At 46.2% G+C, this 17054-nt stretch overlaps 1 long non-coding RNA gene across 1 annotated transcript; it reads right to left on the reverse strand.

The window, feature by feature from the left end:
* Positions 1–10793: 10793 nt before the first annotated feature.
* Positions 10794–16137, reverse strand: LOC128110574 (uncharacterized). The gene is made up of 3 exons (XR_008218258.1): positions 15797–16137; positions 13158–13845; positions 10794–11726 (listed from the first exon to the last, which is right to left on the reverse strand). It is a non-coding gene; the product is annotated as an uncharacterized LOC128110574 (long non-coding RNA).
* Positions 16138–17054: the final 917 nt, after the last annotated feature.

Genomic DNA, 17054 nt, shown 5'->3' on the forward strand with positions numbered 1-17054 from the left:
TCACAGTAGAGAACCATCAACTCTATTTCCCAAACTTTCCATCTCCCACCAAAAATATTAGTGGCAATCAGTCCCCATTATTCTCTGGCTTCTGCCTCCAGTAATTTCATATTTATACTCTGTTTCGGCGACTTTGTGAGTTATGAGACAGCTCCTATAAGTGAAATCATAACACACCGTTCCTTTTATATCTGACTTATTTTATATAACATAATATTTCGATATTGATTTACATTTTCACATGTATCAGAGGTCTGTTCCTGAGCTTGGTGTAGTGGTAAAGTCTGTAATCTCAGGAGGTTGAGGCAGGGAGTAGAGGTCAAGGCCAGCCTGGACTACATAGCAAGGCCCTTAAAGGATGTTCAACTGTCATTTAAATTTTTATTTATTTATTATTTTTAAATTTTTTTTATGTCTATGTGTGTATGTCTATGTGAATTTATGTTCAACACATGCATGAGGTACAGGGGCCTATGGAGGCCAGAAGAGCCAATTAGATCCCCTGAGACTGGAGTTTGTCACAGGAATTTGTTAGCAACCATGTGGGTACTGGGAACCAAGCCCAGGTCCCCTGCAAAAACAGTAAGTGCTCTTAGCATCTGAGCCATCTCTCCAGAGCCCCCCAACCCCCGCACTTGACAGTGTCTCATGTAGCCAGTGATTGTTTTGAACTCATGATCCTCCTGCCTCTACCTCCCACGTCCTGGGATTACAGGGGTAATGAAACATCACACCTTGTTCATTTGCCATTTTCTAAAAAATATTTTTTATTTTATATTTAATTATGCATGTGAAGGTACGGGCGTGATGATGAGTGTGAATATGTGCACGTGAGTGTAGGTGCTGGCAAAAACCAGGAGGGTACCAGATGCCCTGGAGCTGGAATTACAGGTGGATGTGAACCCTCTTTGAGAGCAGTGCACACTCTTAACCTCTGAGCCATCTTTCCGGTCCCTCAACTGCCATTATTTACTCCTCTCCCCAAGAAGAGCCATGCTTCCTACAGTGAACCAGCTTCCCTCAGTTCTAATCTGGGAGTCAAGCTCTCACAAAGCCCTGGAGCTGTTTCCACTTACCGATTTTCTATCACTTGTCAGATTATTTTATCTTATGTGCACGCCTGGTGCCCACAGATGTCAGAATGGATGTAAAGGGGACTTTGGACCCCCTGAAACTGGAGTTATGGATAATTATGAGTCATCATGTGGGTGTTGGAATCCAAACCTGGATCCTCCTCTCTGCCAGGGCAATATGTGTTCTTAACCAAGGAGCCATCTCTCAGCCCTACATCCACCAAGTTTTAAGTATGAAATCTCATGTAGCTGAGGCAGTATGAGGAGGTCGGTGTGCTGCTTCAAAGAACTCAGACTGGGGATGCCACAATTAGATTTAGAATGTCCCAGGGCCCATGGTTAAAAGGTTGGTCCTCAGGACCAGTGAGACGGCTGAGCAAGTAAAGGTGCTTGCGGCCAAACCTGACAACCGGAGTTCAATCCCCAGGACTCACTAAGTAGAAAGAGATAATGACTCTTAGATGTCCTGTAACCTCCACAATCATGTAGTGGTATGCATATTCACACACACACACACACACACACACACACACACACACACACACACACACACACAAATTCATATGCTTGGTTTGGCATTACTTGAAGACTTTAGGATCCTTTAAGAAGTGGGGCAAAGTGGGAAATTTAAGCCCTGAGAGCGGGGAACTGCACTGTCAGGGCTCCACCCACCCCCCTCTCCTTTTTATACCCAGCTATAGGGTCTTATCCCAATGCACCAAAGCCATAGGCTCCTGAACTGAATGCTCCAAGACTATGAGCCCAAACCAACATTTCCTCTTTTAATGTTATCTCGGGTATTTGTTACGGGGCTGGGAGCTAGCACTGAGTCACAGCCCTTGATTCATCCCTTCCAGCTGCCTACCCTTTCCCGACAACCATCTCTTTGACCTCACACCAGCCACACCGATCAGCGTCCCTCAGCCGCTATTCTGGTTCCTCCTACCTTGCGCCCTTCCATTCTGACTTGCGTTGGGCATTCAGCGATTTGTCCCACCAGCTCTCTGCCCACCCCACTCCAACCTCTGCACTCAGTCTCAGTAGTCTTACTTCAGTGCCTGTTCGTGCGTGCCTGGGGTGGGGGCAGGGGGGGTGATGACGTTTAAGGGCTTCTTTACCTGTGGAGTCTAGAACTGCTCTTGAAGATGTCCTGCCTGAGATTGTCTTCCTTGGTTAAATGAACTGGAGGAGACAGTCTGGAAGTGCCCGGAAGTGCTCAGCTTGCCCCTACCTTGACGAGAAGCATGAGCAGCTCTCCTGTCTTCCATCCCTTCCACCTAAATAGCTCATCACCGATTGGGTAGCTTTTGGTCAACTCGATACAAGCCAGAGTCATCTAAAAAGAGGGAACCTCCGTTGAGATTAGCCAGGCTGAGACTCAACAAGACGCTGATGCGTGATGTGGGGTGTGGAAGGAGGCGTGGCTCAACAGCTCTTTTCATTTGTTTCCGCCCCCGCAGGGGTCTTGAGCCACTGAACATGTGAGAGATTTAATGACCACACGCCTCCTCCTGGGATGAGTGCTGTCCCGTTCTGTACAGGCCGTATGGGTCTGTGCTGAGGTTATAACACAAGTGCACAGTCAAGGGGTCTCCCTGGGAGCAGAGGGCAGCCTCTACCCTGTGAACTTCCATGGTAAGTAACTTCATTGGCAGGCAATAGGCCTTGGCCGGCTTGCCAACCGATGGACCATTGACAGTGGAAATCGGCTCCATCATCTGATGGAGGCGGGGTGGAGGCGGGACACTGGGGAGGGAGGAGCCCATGCTCCGTCTGTTCTTTGCAGATGTGTTTCAGTAAATCTCAAAGCTAGGAGGAGTAGAAACGACAGGGAAGGCTGTGTTTAAAGGCCTCTGCTCCCAAGCAAGGCTAGAGCATCTGCCTCACGTCCATCTCAAACCACGAAACACACGAGCCAAGTGAGGGCTGTAATTAGAGGCTGAGGTGAGCCAACAGAGGCCTCCCTCCACAGGCGCAGGGAAACCTCATCAGAGGAAGTCGGCCTCAAGAATAAAGGCTTCTTGGTTTGTTTTGGAAGAGGCGACCGGGGATAATGTCCTGGCTGCTCCAAGAGACCTGGCACTGGATTGCACCATCCAAATATTAAAACGATAATTGCATGTTGTGGGGAGGGCAGGTTTGGTTTCCCAGGGCCACATCCTGTGCTGGGTGGCAAGGCACAAAGTTTGCTCAGCTTTCTCCCTTGAGTAGGCAAGTTTAGAAACCAGAAGGCAGGGTCTACAAACTCACAGTAAGTCACTGATGCCCTCAAGACCTTTGGGGGTAGGTTTCACCCAGAACGGTCATTTTTAAGGGACAGGGAGCCAAGCCATAGCTCTTGTGCTGGCGGAGGAACCACTCGGTGGAAAGCAATCTCCCGGATGAAGAGGCAGGCACAGAAGGCGGGAACAGGTGAGGAGGCACCTGTGTGGGCATGGCCAGGAAATACCTGGGCTGACTACACTGTCTTCCTCCAGGCGTTCACAGGAGCATCAGATCATTTATGAACACTAACATGCTGCGGTCCTGGCCCCAGCCCTCCCCGGTGGCCTTGGCCCTGCAGCCTGTGGAGGGAGATGAGTTATTTCCCTCCCCCAGGGAATCAGCTGAAATAAATGGAGGAACACAGCAATAGAGGCCGCCAGGTCTTCGCATACAGACCTACAGAGAGGGGAGGGAATCAAAGGGGAAGAAGCTGTGGTCACCATGGTTTCGGAACTTAGGAAAGGAGATGGCCATTGGGAATGATGCTTTGGAGTGTGCCTTCCCAGTGATGTCAGTCCCAGGGTCCATAGCTCTGTCTGCCCTTGTGATTGGGGCTGAGAAGGTGGACCTCACAGAGTTCCTTTGAAGTCTGGTGCCCCCAAAGCACCACCCCAGAGGTCCCTTTTGCTTCCCTACCCTGAAAATTCTAGAAAAGGACTTATTCACAGGAAGTGCTCAGTAATCCCTGTGGTACCTGTGCACAATTGGCTGTGTCATTCAAACGCCACTAACCCCACTTACTGTGAGGTGCTTCTGAGCACAGTAGGAGCAAATTTCTCATCCCTCAGGTTGGGGTGGACTCCCATACTGCCTTGGGAAAAAGAGACTCCAGTCAGCTAGAAAACAGTGTGTCTGTTCCTGTCTCTATGGGCACAGGCCACCAAGTTCTGAACCTTTATGAAGATTGGGAAAACATATTAAACAACTTGAATCATAATGGGAGCAATTCTATTAAGATTGCCTTTGCTAATGCAATATTTCTTCGTGGGGGAAAAAGGTCAGAATTTTTATATTAATTTTTTAGATTTTTTAAGCAGATTGCTATGTCATCAAGGCTAGCTTTAAACTGGCAACCCTGTACTGGGATCGCTGGTGAGTACCACCACATATGGCTTAAAATAATTTTAAAAGGCCTGGAGAGATGGTTCAGCAGCTAAGAGTGCTTGCTGCTCTTCCAGAGACTCAAGTTCAGTTCCCAGCACCATGTTACCATGTATAACTCCAGCTCCAGGGGCCTTGACACCCTCCTCTGGCCTCCTCAGGTACCTGTGCATGCATGGGATACATACACAGGCACATAAATAAAAATAGACTACAAGGTTTTTGGTTTGGGGGCTTTTTGAGTCAGGGTTTCTCTGTGTAACAGCCCTGCCTGGCTGTCCTGGAACTCACTTTATAGACCAGGCTGGCCTCTGCCTCCCGAGTGCTAGGATTAAAAGTGTGTGCCACCATGCCCCAATCACCTTAAGTGATTTTTAAAAATCTCTTGTAACCATGCAAACTAGCTGCTTTTCAGTAAATATTGCTTTGTACTTTGGGGGCCCACCACCCAGATCCCAAATAAATACACGGAGACTTATTCTTACTTTTGAATGCCTGGCCTTAGCTTGACTTGTTTCTAGCTAGCTTTTCTTAAATTATCCCACCTGTCTTTTTCCTCTGGGCTTTTACCTTTCTTTATTCTATATTTCTTTCTTTCCTTCTTACTCCGTGGCTTGCGGTATTGCTGAGAGGCTGGCCCCTGGCGACCTCTCTCCATAAGATGGGGCTGTAGGCAAGCCTGTATGGCATTTTCTTAACTAGTGATTGATGAGGGAGGGCCCAGTCCATTGTGGTTGGTGCCATCTCTGGGCTGGTGGTCCTGGGTTCTATAAGTAAGCACACTGAGCAAGTCATGAGGAGCAAGCCAGTAAGCAGCATCCCTCCATGGCCTCTATATCAGCTCCTGCCTCCAGGTTCCTGCTCAGTTTGAGTTCCTGTCCTGACTTCCCTCAGTGATGAACTATGATACAGAAGTATAAGCCAAATAGCTCCATCCTCCCCAAACTGCTTTGGTCATGGTGTTTCTTTGCAGCTACAGTAACCCATGCAGAGACACACCCAAGTAGCGATTTTTTGTTCACCTCTGTGTTCGACCTAACATCCTTCGACTGTCATATAAAATTCTTAGTGAAGTCTACTAACAGAGTCCCAGCTTCCACCAACTCAAGGGCTAAAAAAGTCGTCAGACAGCATCTGAGACTGTGCCATAACCCTCCCACCAATGAATTGTTTACTTGTCAATTTTTGGGAACCATGCCTGATGGCACACACCTGTAATCCCAGCACTCAACGGCAGAGGCAGGAGGATCTCTGTGAGTTTGAGGCTAATCTGACCTGTGTAGTGGGTTCCAAGCTAGTCAGGGCTATGCAGGGAGATATTATTTAAAAAAATAATTTTTATTTTCATGTATTTGTTTAAGGGGGTTGTTTGTGTGTGTGGTGGAGGAGGAGGCGCATGTGTGGGGGTCAGAGGACAGCTTGCAGACGCTGGTTCTCTCCTTCCACCATGTCTGTCTCAGGCATTAACTCAGGTTGGCAGGCTCAGTGGCAGGTGCATTTACCCAGTCAGTGATTTGCTGACTGGAGTACGGACTCTGGGTGTGCCCAAATTCATATTTAAAACCCGACTCTACTACTAGCTGGCTGTGGCCTTTGTCAGTCTCTCCAGCATTCAGTTTCTCTATTTGTAAAATTGAATGGTCTTTACTTCTTTTCAGAGTGCTGTGGAGTCGAATTGAATGCATTTGAAGTACCTGGGGGTGGAGCTCAGTTGGTAGAGCACAGGAAACCCTGGGGATTCGATCCCCCATACTCCAAAAGACGGGCCTGCTCAAACAGGCTTGTAATCCCAGCACTCAGTAGGTGGAAGCAGGAATTCAAGGGCATCCTTGGCTACATAGTGAGGGTCACCCTGAGCTACAGGAAACTCTGTTTCAAATAGATAGATAGATAAATGATAGATAGATACATGATTGATAGATAGATGATAGATAGATAGATAGATAGATAGATAGATAGATAGATGGAGAGAGATTTAAGAATACTGGATGTAGTCAAAAGTTTTCTCTGATCTTGCCCAGTCCCACAGTCCTGCAACCACTTATAATCACTCAGAGGCTTAATATTACTTACAAACTGTATGGCCTATGGCAAGCCTCTTGCTAGCTAGCTCTTATATCTTAAATTAACCCATTTCTATTAATCTATGTTTTGCCACATGTTCCGTGGCTTTACCAGTCTGCTGGCATATTGTTCCTTGGGTGGCAGGCTGGCTTCTCTCCAGACTCCGCCTTTCTCTTTCCTGTCTCTCTCCTTGGATTTCCTGCCTGCCTCTAAGCTGCCTTGCCATAGGCCTAAGCAGATTATTTATTAACCAATGAGAACAACATATATTCACAGCATACAGAAAGACATCCCCCAGTGCTACAAGCCACAAAAATATACAAAGTAGGATTTCAGCTGATTATGACAAAGCTAATACCTTGAAGAAGCCAAAGGCCTTCCAGAGGTCAAGCTGAGGCTCAAGGAGACTTAATGATATTTGGCTTTTGATTATCAGCCGTTTCCTGCTGTGAGTTTCTTATGTGCTATTGCAGCTTTTCCATCATTTATTGGGCACCATTTCCCCTCTACTAAAGGAATATTTAGATAACCTTGTGCACTGACAGCTATGCACACCAGAACCCCAATTCAAGCCTCCCTGTAATTATTGTCATTGGCAGCATCCGGCCAGATGGAGGAAAGTACATTATCAGAGAAACCTCTGTACTCTCTAAGAACAGACTTAAGCATCCAGGCTACCTGTTTGAGAAGGTCTGGTGGATGTGCCAATTAAGCTTAACTTCCTCCTCTCCCAAATCTTACCTCTAGTTTCAGATCTCCCTTCAACTATCACCAGAGGCATCTAGCTGTACACAAGTTGCCGAGCAACCAAGCACACTTTCCCCCATCCTGTAGAAAAATGACAGATAGCTTGAACAGATAGGAGCCACGGGAAAAAAGAAGACAGTTTTACTTTCTCCCATTGACCTAGCAACTTACAGATTCTCAACATTTTCTACCAATCACCTTTAAGACTATATTGGAGCACATAAGATCCCTCTTCTTAGATATTACCCAAATTTAGCCTTTCATTAATTCATTTCCCCATTGGTCACTTCCCTTTGGGGTTGCAAATGATAATTAACAATTACTGCCCCTCTATGTGATTCTTATCACCCCTCCATTTGACCCTGGAAGCCTGGCTTTGCACTGCCAAGGGATTACTGCTTGTAAGTGTATATATACCGGGACTTCCAGGGCACGGGACGGGGAAGGAGATGATTTGGAAGAATAAATGACTGGACTAAGAGCTCTGTGTGCTGAGCTTCTATTTCCCGAAAATAGTCCTCGCCGTTTATAGTTCTCTCTCCCGAGCCCCTGGGATGTAGAATATTAAGGCTGGTCCCTCTAATATTATACAAGACCCCAGCAACTGAATGTTCTTCCAGAGGACCCATGTTTGACTCCCAACCATGACTCCAATTCCAGGAGATTTGACGCCCTTTTCTGGGCTGTGAGGGAACCAGGCATGCACATGGTACACAGACAGGCATGTAGACAAAATGCCCATACACATAAAATTTTAAAAAATATTATAAAAAATAAGAGTAGAAAAGATAGATGGCTCAATGGGTAGGTGCTAGAGGTCTCACATCTGAGTTCAGTTCTCAGGTCCTACAAGGTGGCAGGAGAGAACCAACCCTTGACATGTGTCTCCTAACCACACACACACACACACACACACATACACACACACACACACAAAGACTACATTTCCCAGCTTCCCTTGTGGACTATAAGGAGCTATCCATATCCCATCTTCCTCTCTAGGCATTTTGGCCATCTGCACACATGGATGACAAGGATGCCCCATCATCTCGAATAAGTGTGGTCAGACCAAGTCTTCTTTCTGCTCTCTCTCTCTCTCTCTCTCTCTCTCTCTCTCTCTCTCTCTCTCTCTCTCACACACACACACACACACACACACACACACATATATATACACTTCCCTTTCCTTTCTGCTTCCCTTCTCTTCATCCCCTCCTCTCTCCCTCCTTCCTTCTTTTTCTTATGTGTCTACATGTTCTTATATACATGTACACGAATATGTATATACATTTGTGTGTGTGTGCGCGCGCTTTCTAAAATAACCTAACACCTAGCATAGGTCAGGAAACTAACCAATGTTTAATATTACTTGTGTTTGTTCTGTGTGTTGATTTTCTATACAGCTGTTTTTAAAAGGATCTGAGTTCTATGCAGGAGACAAAGCAGCCCACTGGCAACCGTTCCCATTCCCTCCTGAGTACTCAGCACACAGTGTTAATCACAGAGCTGTATCCAAACAAGTGCAGATACACTAGCTCCCTCCGTCCCTCCTCCCTCCCCTCCCATATTCCTCCCTTCCCTTTCTGCTTCCCTTCTCTTCATCCCCTCCACCCTCCCTCTTTCTTGTGTGTCTACGTGTTCTTATATACAAGTACACATGTATGTACACATGTGTCGAAGCCAGAGTTCAACATCACGTTGTTGCTCATTGGCTTCTTTACCTTTTTATTTTTTTTCATAGTGAAAAACAGAAAAAGATTTATTCAATGAGGCCACATTGGGAAGAGAAACAAGGAGATCTAGTGACTCCCCCAAGCCCATCTTAGGGGTCCTGACCTGAATGACCTGAGGGTAGTTGTTGTTCCTTCAAGGAAAAGTCACAAGGCACACCAAAAGCCACTATGAGAGTTTATTAGGAAAAGGGGGAGACAAGATAGGGTGTGCTCAGGAGTCTGTGACCCACTTTTTATGGATCCCGCCCTCACATGCGCGTATGGGCTCACATACTACACCAGGCATATGCATAGATTGCGTGATCACGCTGTACGCAAATTAGGAAACCACGCAGCACACGGATTATGTAGGACGTAGAGCCCCTTGCTTGGCTACTGAACAACGCATGTGTGTTTACACAGTGTCATGTTTACACATAATTTATTTTCATTTATTTATTTTGAGTTAGGTCTCACTGTGTAGCCTTGGCTGGCCTGGAACTCACTGAGATCTTCCTACCGCTGCCTCTTGGGTGCTGGGACCACACACACCCTTGTGGGTAGGGTTTAAGTAGAAAGAAAGAGATATGCATAAACAATCTGTGCCCCCAAGTGGGGTCCCTTGCCCACCATTGTCTCAATTCTAGGTCTCTCAGGTAATGCCAGCCTCTGCAGCAAGGTCAGCTGACGACTTTTAAATCTTTGTAGCTTCCCCAAGGTTCCCGCCATTTCCTTTCCCAGCAGGAGACTCCTAAGGAAATACTAATTTCTTGGGATCAATTCCTTCAGCAGTCTGAGAGCCGAAGAAGGGCGCACATTCTCTTTAGAGAGAATGCCGACATTCCCGCTGGACAGGCTGGGTCCTCTCCCCAGATCTTTATTTGTAACGCCTCAGTCTGAGGTGAAATATGGCTGTGCCTGAGACATAGCGTAAACGGAACACGAGGAGGAGCCAAGGCTTGATGGCATTCAGACAGTGCCAGGCTAGGATGCACAAGAACCATTTCTGCATGGCCTCCTGGCTTTTAGTCACTTTGGGGAGGGTTGGTACAAGCAGTTCCATCTCTTAGATACTCAACAAGATCTCAGGTGTATCTGTCCTGACACTGGACATTTTTGTTCACCCTCTGAAGACCCCTCCATCCCTGAGTGTAGCTGGGTGAAGACCTTCATTCCTGAGGCTGCCCGCTCTGCCCTTCTTTCAAACTAAATTGGCCTCAAGCTTCCTTCTGAGTTCTGTTTCCAAATTCCTACAAGATGAAGAACCTATAACAGGTGTTGGGTGTGGTGGCGCATGCCTTTAATCCCAGCACTTGGGAGGCAGAGGCAGGAGGATCTCCGTGAGCTTAAGGCCAGCCTGGGCTACAGAATGAGTTCCAGGACAGGTGCAAAGCTACACAGACTAACCCTGTCTCAACAAACAAACAAACAAAACCACAACTTTTTATTTTATTTGCCGAAACCATCTTGAAATGTGTTGCAAAGGAAAATGAAATTCTTAGTCCATGGAGGTTATTGCTGGCATCTGCGAAAGCAGACACCCAAAGAAGAGACTGGAAGTCGGGGAGTGGGCCAGAGGTCAGCATTCTCATTCTCGAGCTGGACACAACATGTGACAAGGCAGTGGTGTCTTGTGACAGGTACCAGCTATTCCTCTGGGAGCCTTGGGTATAATCTAGCTAGAGACGGACAAAGGGCAATCTGTCCTTCGCTTGGAACAAAAGCCTTGACCTTGCATCATGAGACAGTACTGATTCTTCATTCAGCTGCCTCTCCCTAGCCCAGCTCTGGGAAAGAGAGAGAGAGAAGGAGAGGGAGAGGGAGAGGGAGAGGGAGAGGGAGAGGGAGAGGGAGAGGGAGAGGGAGAGGGAGAGGGAGAGGGAGAGGGAGACTTCTGTTGCTGATGCTGGGGGCTTTTGCTACTTCCAGGAGGTCCTAGCAACATCTGTAAGCTCTGTCCCCTTGGGCTAGGGCAGGTCTCATCAATGGCACCACTGCTGCCGCTCCTTGTGACCCCAGGAGAGGCTGGTTTATTACAGAATCCACTCATCGTTTAGAGAAACATCTGTGCGGATAAAAAAACATCCTGCCTGGGTAGAAGTTACAAGTATACCAATTAAAGGTGGTCCTGTCTGCCTCCGGCCTGGATGTTAGGGACACCTGGCGTCCTCAGCTGGCTGCTGCTCCTCACTGTCCTGGGTCTCAGCTGCCTTCCTGAACTACTTTCAGGAGTTTGGAACATCTTGAGTTTTCCTAGATGACAATTCGTAGCATAATTAAACTGGGGCTAGAGCTTCCTTAGAGTGCTCGTCTATGATTTGGGGTGACATTTCCAGAGTCTCTAGAGATAGGACTTAAGGAAGGAGTTTTCTTCTGTTGTGTCTGTCACAGAGGGGACATCCGGTCCAGCACGGCCTTTAGAAAATGGTCTTGATGCACATGTGAACCAACACACAGATTCTTACTGGATCTCTGCAAGGCACGGGTGCAGCTTAACCCCAGGCTTCTCAATACCTTCAGTACTGCATCATGCTCATCCTGGAACGTCACATTTCCAGGCCAGCTCTACTTAGGAAAATAATAACGACAATGACAACAGAAGTTCTTCAAACAGGAACTGAAGGGTGGCTCTTAGGGTACAGTGTGTTGGGCAGTGTTAATGCCAATGGCGAGAATGAGACCACTACCACAATTTGAGCCAAATCTGAAGCAAGCTTGATTTTTTTTCTTGGGGTGGATCCAAGAGCTGGCCAGCGACTGCCTCCTAAGTTGGGTTAAAGAGAGCAAACTCCAGTTCCAGGGGATCTGACACCTTCCCACAGACATACATGCAGGCCAAACACCAATGCACATAAAATAACAATAAATAAATTAATTAAAAAAGAGAGAGAGAGCAGGCTTGAATCCATTGCTTGGGCCCCTTTTAATGAGTAAAATTACAGTAGTTTTATAGAAGAGGAACAATGGGGCAATAAGGAAATACAGAAAAAAATCTCAGAAAAGCATTATGCGGTCACCATGTGGTTACGGAAGGTTCAGGGATGATCAAGGAGAGTAAAAGTATTCTCAAAAACAAGTCAAGGTCATGGGTTGGGGAAGGTCAGTTTCCAGGAAACAGAGCAACTCAGTAAATGGAAACTTATTATTAACAAAACAGCATAATGGCTCCTGCCTTCAAAATGGAGTCAGGCAGGTTCCTTAGCACAAGCATGAAGACCCAAGTTCAGAGCCCCCCAACATATATGTAAAAGCTGGGCACGGAAGCACACACATGTCACATAAACCCAGCCTACTTCCAGATTCAGTAAGAAGAACCTCTCTAAAGAAACAAGTGTCAGGGGGCTGGAGAGAGAATTCAGCAGCTAATAACACTTGTTGCTCTCGCAGAGAACCCAGGTTCAGTTCTCAGCATCCACATGGTGGCTCACAACTATTTAAAATCCATGTCCTGGGGATCCAAGGTCTTCTTCAGACCTCAGCAAGCGCCAGGCATGCATGTGGTACATATACATGCAGATACACGCGGGCAAAACACTCATATGCATAAAATAAACAAATCTTTAAAAAGTATTTTAAATAAGTAAATAGTGTAGGGATTTGATAGAAGAGCACAGTTGACATCTACCTCTGACCTACACACACACACACACACACACACACACACACACACACACATTTTTCAGACATTTATGGAGACAGTTGTATAGCACTATCCTCCAGGGCATAACACCTACCGGATCGTCATAAAACCAGTTGTGTCTGCTTGTAAAAGATCTTCACAGCTGGGCTTGCTGACTTTTGACATTCTCTCATAAAAGGAGAGGGTGGGCAGGGTCAATGGACTCTCACGTGAGCATCTGGCCCCTCCTCCCAACCAGTCATCTGCAAGTCTGCCCTGTTGAACTTGGGTCTTGGAGAGGAACTAGAGCGTGTAGACTGAGGAAGGCTAGGAGAAGGGGCTCCATCTTTGGAGCAGTGGAGAGTTGTGATCCACACTGGGTGCAAACTTTCCAGTCCCGCTGCTTTAGGTCACACACACTTCAGCCTGGAACCTCTCACCCAACCTAAAACACTCATTGGTTCCCCAGGGTGAACTTTGGTGGAATCGAACTTTGGTTTGTCGTTAGGACTAAGAAAAGAGAGAGGTTGACCAGCACTCCACCCCCCTAGGGAGAAAACTCTTAGACCATCTTACCTTGTGTGACCTGCTTTCACATGCAATCCCTTTCTTCATCTGCTCCACGTTCTCTGAGCTGGGCAGTACCAAACTGCTAGGAAACTTGAGTGCCAACGATTGCCCTGCCTAGGAAGGTGCAGCTTCCATATGGCAGATCTGGGATTTGAATCCAAGCCTGGAATCTGACTCAATTCTTGGGGCAAGTATTCCTAATCTATAGAGAGGCCATAGATGAGTTATTCACATAACTTACATGAATAACTTCCCAACCCAGCGCATGTGGAATAAACTAGAGATCTTAAAAGACCATGTAGTTCAGCTCTGGCAGAATGGGGCTTTTTGGAATCTGGAAGAGCGCTGCCATCAGCTCCTCAAATACATTGCTCCTGTTTCTCCGTGTGCCTCTGCTTCTCTGTGCTGCACTCCAGCCCTACAGTATCCAGTCCCAGGACTTGGTAGAAACTTAATCCCAGTCTCCTCCCTCTCGGCTTTGCCTCAGGAAATGCTCTCCTCTCCCCAAACATTCTTTAAGGCTCATTGAAGTGTCAGGCATTGTTGACTGTCGCTGATTTCCAAGGCAAAAATCCTCAGCAAAGCTCTATGCTTCCATAGTGATTGTCCCCGAAATCTGGTGTTTATCCCAGGATAGCCAAATGAACTGCTTCTGTTCCTTCTCTTTCCTGTTACTTAGGCTGTGGAATTGCATCTGGAATTGCAAAGAACAAATGTTGTTTATCTTTCTCAGCACCTCCACAGGTTCTCAATGATGGACAGCTGAGCTGAGTGCTATTTATTTTAATCGAATTACACTGGCTTCAGAATAACAAAAGATTCAGATGTGAATGCATTTCACAGTATGTTATGAAGATCACCCGTTAGTACCACTGGAATACCAAAGCACCAACAAACATACTCTTTTATGAGCCACATCCAGGTTTGAAATCCATGATGTTGTGCTTGCTGGGCATGGTGCCTGAAATCCCAAATGCAAGACGGCCTGGATTACATAGTCAGTTCTAAGCCAACCTGGATCAATTTATTGCAATTTATCACAAAATAAAAGGGCTGGAGATGTAGCTCAATGGAAAAGGACATGCCTATCATGTACAAAGTCTTGAGTTAAATCTCCAGCCAACATGAATCCTGGGAAAGAAACCTGTTGGGGGATATTTGATCACACTGTGAATCCCGAGTTCACATTTGCATTAATTAAATAAAATTAATCTTGGATCAGGAGGTTGAGTTAGCAACTAACTGATAGAAAATGATCATAGAGCTTCAGAGGACATCTGGAGAAGACAGAGAGATGAACCAGAAGTCATAGGGAGGGGTTTTGAGTGGTGCATTTTTGTTTTGTTTTGTTTTATTTGTTTTGTTTTGTTTTTTTGGCAGAGCAGAAAGATGCTTTCTTGGGGAGACACCAGCAAGGAGAGGTTAGCTAGGTGCTACTCAACCTCTCTGAGCTAGCAGGTTTTCACCCCAGCCTTTGAATCTCGAGTTTTACTTATAAATACAATGACAGAGATTAAAGCTGCCTTTGGTGGCAGTGGCAGAGCCAGTGCCTGTGGGAACAGAATTCCTGCCAGGCTGTGGCCAGAGTGGACAGAGAAGCAGGCAGGTAGCTGTGGAGTCACAACTGCTGGCTGAAATAGCCGTAGATTAAGGCGCAGCCGCTGGGCCGAAGTTACAACAACAGAAGCCATGCGGTTGAATATCTGAGCTCTATGTGTGGCAGCCATGGCTGGGGTCAAGAGTCATAGTTTTGTGATATAAAATGTGGAAAATGAGTGATGAAAGAAAGAACTTGCCCCTAAGCCTGACAACCTGGGTTCAGTCCCCAGGACCCACATAGTAGGAGAGACCCAATTCACAGCAGTACCTTGCCCTTTGATCTCCCAAAGCATGCCCTGGCATGCCCACATCCTCCTATACACAAACACAACAACAATAAAGAAAACTTTTTAAGCGATAAAAATGATGCAGTTTTGAAATTATGACTGAATACTATGTCAGTCACATGTCTCAGAGAGACACTATGAGAACTTGAACTTAACCCTAAGTTTAAGATGACTTTTAAATGTCAATAGACTCTAGGATCCTTCTAGAGACCTTTCCCACAGGCTTTGCCATCCATTGTGATCATATAACCCACAGGGGCCAGTGGTGGCACGCGCCTTTAATCTTAGTGCTCGGGAGGCAGACGCAGGCAGATCTCTGTAAGTTCAAGGTCAGCCTGGTCTACTACATATCGAGTACCAGGGACAGCCACAGCTACATAGAGACTCTGTCTAAAACACACACACACACACACACACACACACACACACACACACACACACACACAATTGTCAGAGATTTGTATATACCATCCTCCCCACAAACTTATGAGATCTCCCCGTGATGGGAAAGCAGAGGCAACTTGTGGTAAAGTAACCTAACTCAGCCCTCAGATGCAGTCAAATCAGTTCTGAACTCAAGCAGCTGCATCCATGTCCTATGGTCCCCCACATGCTGTATAGGAAAGCATCAGGACTCAAATCTTCCTCAGGAAAGCCAGTCCTTGGATGGGGGAATTCAAATTCTCCCATATTTTGCCTTTATTTCTACTTGTGTCTTCCAAGAAGAGAGCCAAAAATACTCAGCATTTGGCCACTAACCTTGAATACCTGAAGACGGTTCAGACTTTTCAGTTTAAATAGTTCCAATGAGTTTAAAATTCCTCCAAGAGATCGTCCCTTCCCGTATCTTAACTCACCCATGTTTTTCAGGACATACGTAGCTTTTTGAATAGTTTTCCTGTATTACAAAGCTCCGAAGTGCATAGGCGTGTTCTCCAGTGAGGCCCTGACGATGCCGTATATGGGAAAAGGAGTCAGGAATTTTGCTTGTCATTTCCTTATTAACATTCCAGCATCAGCCTTTTGTGGAGGTCCATGCCTGAGATCCCAGCTCTGTGGAGGCCAGGCTGGTTCATAAACTTAAGGCCAAGCTGGGGTACAGAGCATGATCCTATTAAAACAGAAATCCAGCATCACATTGTTTCTCTAGCATTTTCTCTCTCATTTTTTTTTCTAATTTTTAAATTTTATTTTATGTTTTGTTCACATGTATGTTTATGTATCACATGCATGCTGGTGTTCTCAGAGTTCAGAAGCGGACATTTGTTGTGGAATATTTATTTACACTGTAAAGATGTGTCTCTGCCTAAGGCGCCTCCTGATTGGTTTAATAAAGAGCTAAATGGCCAATAGCTAAGCAGAGAAATAAGCAGGACTTCTAGGCAGAGAGAGGAAACTCAAGATGAATCTAAGCTCATGAGAGACACCATGCAGACACAGAAGGAGTCTGACTCACAGTAAAAGCCACGTGGTAGAACATAGATTAATAAAAATATGGGTTAATTTAAGTTATAAGAGCTAGTGGGACAAGCCTAAGCTAAGGCTGAGCTCTTATAATTAATAAGTCTCTGCGTCATTATTTGGGAGCTAACGGGTGGGACAGGGTAAGACTCATTACAGACATCAGATCCCCTAGAATTGGAGTTAAAGATGGTTTTGAGTTGTCAAGTGGGTGCTGGGACTCAAACCCCATGCTTTGTAAGAACAAGTGCTCTTAACTGCCAAGCCATTTCTCTAGCCCATTTTTCTAGCATTCTCCTGCTCACTGGTTCTGTACATGGGGGTAGTTTTCACCCAAAGCCCTGAGAAGTTCATTCTCACTTATGTGTGTATGCACAAGTCTCCCGGTATCCCCGCAGTGTGAAAAGCCTTGGCGAGGTTAGCTCACTGTCTGGATGGTAGCAGCTCCTAATTTGGTATCATTCACTGAACACAAAATGCTTAGACCCAACCACACCATGCAGGTCACTGAAGAAAGTATTTACAGAAACCTCTGTCTCCATAAATATACTTTCCT

This window comes from Peromyscus californicus, unplaced genomic scaffold, assembly GCF_007827085.1.
Source record: "Peromyscus californicus insignis strain IS unplaced genomic scaffold, ASM782708v3 Scaffold_15__1_contigs__length_86483966, whole genome shotgun sequence".
NCBI classification, from domain to species: domain Eukaryota; kingdom Metazoa; phylum Chordata; class Mammalia; order Rodentia; family Cricetidae; genus Peromyscus; species Peromyscus californicus.